Source organism: Montipora foliosa, chromosome 9 (assembly GCF_036669935.1).
Source record: "Montipora foliosa isolate CH-2021 chromosome 9, ASM3666993v2, whole genome shotgun sequence".
Classification (NCBI taxonomy): Eukaryota; Metazoa; Cnidaria; class Anthozoa; order Scleractinia; family Acroporidae; genus Montipora; species Montipora foliosa.
The window spans coordinates 36,288,117-36,295,616 of record NC_090877.1 but is presented as its reverse complement, the minus strand read 5'-3'; the positions used below and the strand labels follow the sequence as shown (position 1 = coordinate 36,295,616).

General features: G+C 40.3%; 1 pseudogene; it reads left to right on the top strand.

Moving 5' to 3' along the window:
* Positions 1-4,693, top strand: part of LOC137971778 (putative nuclease HARBI1) — a 6,592-nt pseudogene extending 1,899 nt beyond the window's left edge.
* The last annotated feature ends 2,807 nt before the right edge of the window (positions 4,694-7,500 follow it).

Genomic DNA, 7,500 nt, shown 5'->3' with positions numbered 1-7,500 from the left:
TGCAACCCAAACATTGTAGTTGTTTTATATCATCATCAGTCTTTCGTTGGGATATTTACATTGACTTGCATCTCATTGTGATGTTCACTAGAACCCATGGCCACTACTTCGTTCTATGGTGATAGGCCTCGCAAACGTCCAAGTTAGTAATAAGTTTTGTTTCTTTGTGTGAAGCAAATAATATAAAGGCTAATTATATCATTGCTATTATAGCTCCCCGTAGACGTGCTGCAGCTGCACCTGCAGGTGGTCGAGCAAGAGGTAGAGCACCAGCACGTGGGCAAGGTGGTGGTTGTGGGGCTGCAGCAGCCAGCAATGTTGATACTTTCCTTTCATATGACCAGGATCAACAACATCAGCTTCCCCCCTTCAGTCCACAGCGAACTATCGGATTGCATTTGAATGCTCCTCTCCTTAGACAGTCCATGGTCACTGCTTTGGAGTTTTTTATATTATTCTTCACTGAAAATATTATAGGGGACATTGTGAAACACACAGATACTTATGCCTGGGGGCATGTAGCGCAGACCTAATGTACCACCTACACCAATCCAGATGGCAGTTGGAATGCCACCAAGAATGAAGAGATCAAAAGGCTTATTGCCCTTCTCATTTATTTTGGTCTTGTCAAAGTTGGTGGTGAATGCTCCAACTACTGGAGTACAAAGACATTGTACAATGGGTTGTGGGCCAGGGGTATCATAAGTAGAAAACGTTACAAAGCCCTCATGGCCTTTTTACATGTGGTAGACCCTGATGAGGAAGTCCCCGGAGATAAACTTCGTAAGATAAACAGCTTTATTGAGTCTTTCAAGAAGCGATGTAGGAACCTGTATTAGCCTACGCAAAATGTGGCCATTTTACGCATCCCAATCATTTTTGCCGGAAAGTTGAACGTTGCGCTTAAATTCAACTAGTTTCCTTTCCCAATCGTCTTATTACCTCAGGGATATATTAAATATCTTACTAGCTTCCTTTACTCGGTCCGTTCTGTATGTTACGAAATTTTTTTTCCTGTTCATGAGTAAAAGAAACAAAAAAAACCCTCGAAAACTAGGTGTGTAACTTACCTCCAACTAGGTTTGTAAGGGGGTATGAGGTATAAAGTTAAATAAGCTGTGAAGATTGTGTGAAAAGGGGAGATAATAATCTTACTTGGTATGTTGAGAATGGTAACTTAAAGGAACTTAAGACTGATTGCTGACCAGTAGTTTTCTTAAGCTTCCAACTTTCAATTTCAACGAAGGTAATTCCTATTCTGATTCAATTAAGTAATGAATATGATGAAAAAAGGATTTGATAGATAGTAGATTGAGTTGTCGCCTATCATTGTTTTATCATTTTCGAAACAAGGCACAAGCAGCCTCGGGCCCCATTGGGTACAATGTCGTCCCAATAGCTTGCCTTATCATGGGTTTCATTAGTGCCGTAATCACTTCCGCTGATCAAAGGGATCTTAGCCTCTGTATACGAGATTGCGTTGTGTACCGGTCGCGCACCGTACAGAAGGTGCACCGCGTGTTTATCAAATAATGCTTCTTTTACAATCGCAGTTCTTCCGTGATTGTTCTCAGGGAAGAAACATACGAAGAATTTTTCAATTTAGTTATAATTTAAAAAAATATATATTTAGTAACATCACCAAAGAGACGATAAAGAATATTTAATAAACCAAGACTTATCGAGGGAGTACTTCGTTTCCTTTTCCTGCGCTCAGGACATTTCACAAACGAAATTGACAACACGGAAGTTGTGCGTTTGTTGAATCTTTTAGAGCTCTCGTGATTCTCTTTCTTACCAATGTACTCGCTGATTGCATTTACTACAAGAGGTTACGGATAGCCTACACTTTGTTCGAGGAATTTAGACAATTGACTTTCAAATTCACAGTTTTTAAATGATTTTTTGTATGTGACAATATCTTGGTCAATATCCAGTTTAATTCCGTAGTCCGAAATCCGAAGTCCACATTCCGTGATCTAATGATAACGGAGAAGAAAATATGGTAACCCATCGATCGATGCGAGAAGTTTTGGTTTGGGCTATGACGTCATCGACCGTACGTCCACTCCTCCATGTAAGCCAATGAAAAAATTGATTTGGATTTACACCAAAATTGCACAATGCAAATATGACGCAAAGATATACCTACTTAGGTGCAAATCTTAAGCAAAGCTGGTAAAGTCCATATTTACAACCCTATTTACATTGGGGTGCAAAAATCATGTAGGAAATGTGAACTTTACCAACTTTTCTTAAGTTTTGTGCCTGAGTAGATATATCTTTACAACATATTTGTACTGTGCCAATTTGGTGTATACAAAAGCAAAACTATTGTCAAATATTTGTGAAATGTTCGTGGCTAATCTGACGCAGTGTTTCGTCTCGGCCAATATATTCAAAAAGGATTTTAACCATGACAACCTCACATACATCTGTGTATTCAATATGGCGGCATCAAAACAAATGATGTGCGTTGTTATGCTTGACAAGGTCTGTGATGAAAGTATTGAGAACTTGATGGGTGATTCAAATAACGATGATGGCGTCCCGGCGTTACGCGCACAGAACAGAGGAAGAAGCGAGTGAGAATTGAAAATTAAGTAGAGTGTACAGTGCCACAGTACAGCTTGCAGACGTTTCGTAGTCACTTTCGGATGTCAAAACGAACAGTTGAGTTCTCAGTGGAAGCATTGCTAGCTGTGGTACCTGCCTTACTGCATCAAGGTGGGAGAGTCCCTATCCCACTTCGAAAGCAAATACTTTTAACTTTATGGGTCTTGGAAAACCCCGAAAGCTTCGATCAGTGGCAGATAGATTTGACATGATGAGGACGAGTGCTTATTGAGTTTACAGGCGAGTTTCTAAAGCGATTGCTGTTAATTTGGCCCAGCGATTTATCGATTTTCATTCTGGTCAAAGGGTGAGAGAGGAAAACGACACATTTGAGGAAATGAGAGGTTTTCCTATAGTGATGGGAGCGATCGATGGCTGCCATATACCTTTCAAAGCGCCTAGCAAAAATCCTGAGAAGTACATAAACAGGAAAGGCTTTTATTCCATTCAACTTCAAGTCATTTGCGATTCGAGTATGCGATTCATGGACGTCTTTTGTGGATATCCAGGGTCAGTTCACAACGCTAGAATGTTTCGAAACTACCCCACCTTCCTTGACGGTGAGGCAGACCCTACACAGTTGTTCACTGGTAATACCCACCTCATTGGTGATGCCGCTTATCCTCTTAAATCTTGGAAACTGACACCCTTTAAGGCCAACGGTCGCCTAACCAGGTGACAGAAACGTTACAATTTTGTGCACAGCTTCACAAGGATGGTGGCTGAAAGATCTTTGGCTCTGTTCAAGAGAAGATTCCGGAAATTAAAAACGGAGATGGAAATTAATCGTGTAGAAGATGCTCCCGAAATTGTTGTTGCCTCGTGTGTTTTACATAATATATATCTAATTGACGAGGACGACATTGATGAATTCTTAGTTGATGATGAAGGTAATGATGATGATGACGATAACGATGATGTATTCCCCCCAGAGGTAGAAGGCGATAAAGAAATCAAATTATGAGAAACCTACCATTCTTTTTCTGTTGGGTGTGGAAATTAAGTGGTCCACATTAACACAACTATAAAATGGACTATTTTGACTATTGTAATTTTTGGTTAGGAATAAGCCCTAGAGGTAAAATGAATTTGAACTGTACCAAGCTAATGAGATTGACATCTCTGTGAAAAGAATGCAATATCTCAAAAAGCAACAGGACTTCAGTTTTTATCAATTGATTTCTCAAATACTTGGAGAAACCTTCCCATAAATGCCATCTTTTCATTGTGCATTTCTTCAAATGTTCAAACTTTCTTTCTCATTTTCTTCACGAGCATGCGTGAAGTCCTTTGGCTTTGCAACTTTTCTCTTTTTCTTTGGCATTTTGTCGTCCTCCGCATCAGAGCTGACTGACTCAATTTCATTAGTTGAATCTGAAACTACTGACACAATACTGTCGACATACTCTTCTCCATTTACTCTTTTCTTAGTACCTTTCCTGTTGCAGCAAAGAGCAGTAGATGTAACTGTGTCATCATCATGAAATAACTCATTCATTTCATCATAGTATGTACATTTCCTCATTGGGTTGTTAACACTTTTATTGTTGTGATAAATACATGTCATGCAAGTTCTCTTTAAATTTTTGAACTTTGTCTCAGACTAGGATCCAACTCCTTAAAACCCATAGATTTCATTTTCCTCTCCAATTTGCTTTCCAAATCAATTTCTTCTTAATTTTAGGATATTTAAAGCTGGACCTTTCCTTGCCATAGATTTGCAACAATCCTAACACTTCAGCTCTGGACCAGTATTTCTTTGATCCATCAGATTTGCTACCACCGTCCTGAAGCTGGATAGTGCTGCAACCTGAGGTAGAGGCTATATCCATCATTGGTAAGGAACTCTGCACAGGGCTTCGACTGCGGCTTGAGCTTTGTTGAGCACCAATCTGTGTATTTGCTATCTCTTTTGAGTGATTTACACCTGGAACTATCAGGAAGTCGTGCATAGGACTTACACTACAGTTCTCCCTTAAGCTCTGTTGATCATCAGGCAAAGGGCTTGGAATGCGGCCTTGTGGATAGTTAGTTTGAACACCATTCTCCTTACTCAAAAAGTGGTACCAAGTATGCTCTAAAAGAAAGGGGACAAATCGAAATGACATTGGAAAAACTGTAAACTGCTCAGTTTTGATCTTCGTTCAAAAAAAGAAGGAGGTAGCAGGCTAGCGTTGCTGTATCCCGTGAACTTTATTAACGCTAGATGGCTCCAAGTACTCTTGCTAGACGAACATTTAAAGTGGAAATTAACACTTTTTACTGGTAACGTACCAATGTTATGAATCACGAAAAAAGAATTCGCAGGCAGCTACCTCCATGGATTTTATGACAGAATACACCTTTAAACGCTGTCTTTTGCACGTTTAAGAAATATTTGACGCTGCAGTAATGAAAATAAACTGTTACTTACTTGGAACGTTGTTCCAAATCCCAAACTATAGCAATGGCGGCGCAAAGCAAACCGTCACGAAACATACTCTTGCAAAAAATACCGCTGGTCAATGAGATTAGTTTCAAATCCAATGCCAAAGGAACGGAACAAAACACAAATCCGAAAATCCGGATTTTGATTCGCGGATTTCAAATCCAGTGAATCTTTATCCAGAAAAGATTCATTAGATTAAAAATCTAAATTTGGATTTGCCGAAAGGAAGGCAAAATCTATTTTTAGATTAAAAATCTGTTTTTGGATTCTCCGAAAGGAACTCACCCTAAATTTAGCCTAAGCTTATTAGGCGGGAGAATGGGCACGGTTAGTTTCCTTTTATTTTGCTGTAGTATAGGAAAAGAGCTGGTGGAATTTGAAAAAAAGGTCACACATAAATATGAACTCCAAACTAGGGGAGAAACGAATCAAAGTTCGTCACCTCAAAAAGTGGGAGCTGATAGTGTTGATAAGGTTGCAGCATTCGTCTATAATGTTGCCGAAGTTCAATGGCCCGTTCACATGGCCACAGAAGGAAACCTTCTCTATTGTGTTTTCTACTTTCATTTTCATGAGAGGTAAAGTCCCTTGTGGTTTTCAAGGTCTCCCGTCTTAAACAGAGAGAACATGTTTAATATGTAGCGTCTTAAACAAGTATGTTTGTTTCTTTGTGGAGTTTATTAACCGATTCTGCTAGACCAAATGAGAAGGTCTTCTTAGATAGGGTATTAAAATGAAAAGATTTTATCTTAAACAGGGTCCGGGTTGGAAGGTATCAGCGGCACTACCCTACCCCAGCGTTTTAAGTGCCCTGATCAGGGGGGCTTGCGATAAGTAGAGCCTGATTCTACCTCATCAACGCTTGCTGCATGCAACGAAAACACTGCGAAATATTTTAGTTAACTATCTTCTCTTTCTCCGATGTAGGTATTGAAATTTCTGCAAAGCAGAGACATCGGCGAAACTGTGTTGAACGAGTTCTTACGCGAAGAGGTAATGGTCGTGATGTTGTATTTGGCCTATTCTCTCAAAAGCAATGTTTTTCCTTTTAGTTGGCAATTCTTGATCTTCAACCGTAAAGGTGTTTGAACCTATGTCCTGCAAGGACCAAATTAACTACAATTGTCTCCCACTTTTCTTGATAAAATACCTGACACTACTGGGCCAAATTGACAGAAAACAGTAGTTTTCTTTAAGTTAAATCAGCTTAATTCATTTGGTTAAAACCTGGCAGCATCATTTGTCTGCGTATTTGTTATGGACATTGTTATACCAATCTCTCTTTTCTTGTCCTTTTTAGATGGACTGTGCATCTTTTTTCCATACTCCCGACTCGCTACTTGTTGATTTAGGGTTGATCGCAAAGGGGGATCGGACATCCTTTCCCTGAAGGCATTTTGCATTATCAAAACACGGTGATACGCTTAGAAGTGATAAGGACTTGGAAGAAAAGAAGGTGAAAGTGGTTGAAATGCTAAGAATTGGAAAAGGACAACAATACCTAATGCTCATCCATTCACAGACCAGAACGTACAGGAGGAGCAACAACCGAAAAACGATGCTAAGATGTCAAAGACCAGTCGCATTTCACATGGCTGGTTGCACTACAGCTATAAAGATTCACGTTACATAGCAGTGCAATGGTCTAGAGGTGGGGGAACACGCAAAGTAGACGTCGACGCTACGGCAACGAAAATTGATGTGATAGCTTGTGCACAGCAATTTTTTTTTGCTGGAGGCATTTCCTCCAATGGGCAAGAATCAGAGATGAAATTCGATGTAGCTAACTCTCAGCTAGAGAACATAACGAAACTGACTGACGAGCAAGATAATATATTTCCGTTCACTGTTCAGAAATATTGTGAAGTGCACAAATTAAGCCAAGCTAGGCTGTACCTGACCTCGCGGAGTATGTCCACTGTATCGTCTGTTCAGGAAGACAGTGATTTTGACTTGCATCCCATCACAACTACTGCCGAACCTTCGCACTCACAATAAAAGCAAGGGATGGCTGTGGAGACAAACATACGCAGTTACAAAATCTGACGAAGACAGCAAGAATGATTAAGAAAGAGACGAGAAGTTGTAAAAGGAAAAATGCCTGAGACAGGAAATGGACGAGGTAGAGCGCTTAGAGACACAGCAAACAATCCGTCAAAAGAGAATTCCCTGTGAGCCCACCGTAGAGGAAGACCCCGTAAGGGTGTGCGTCAACCATTGCTCCGAGGGAGAAGCCGCGTTTCTTCCTACCCAATATTAATGAACAAATGGTTGGCGTCTATTCCTGGGTGGGATCCCTAAGTCTGTACCCGGAACATTTCATCTTGTACTCCTATCCAAACAAACGCATAAGAGCCAGGCTAGGGAATCGGTTGATATGGCTGACGGGAAAACCCTTTAAATGGAGATTAAAGGTGCTGCTATCCCACTGTCACCGCAGGAAAATGATATCAGTT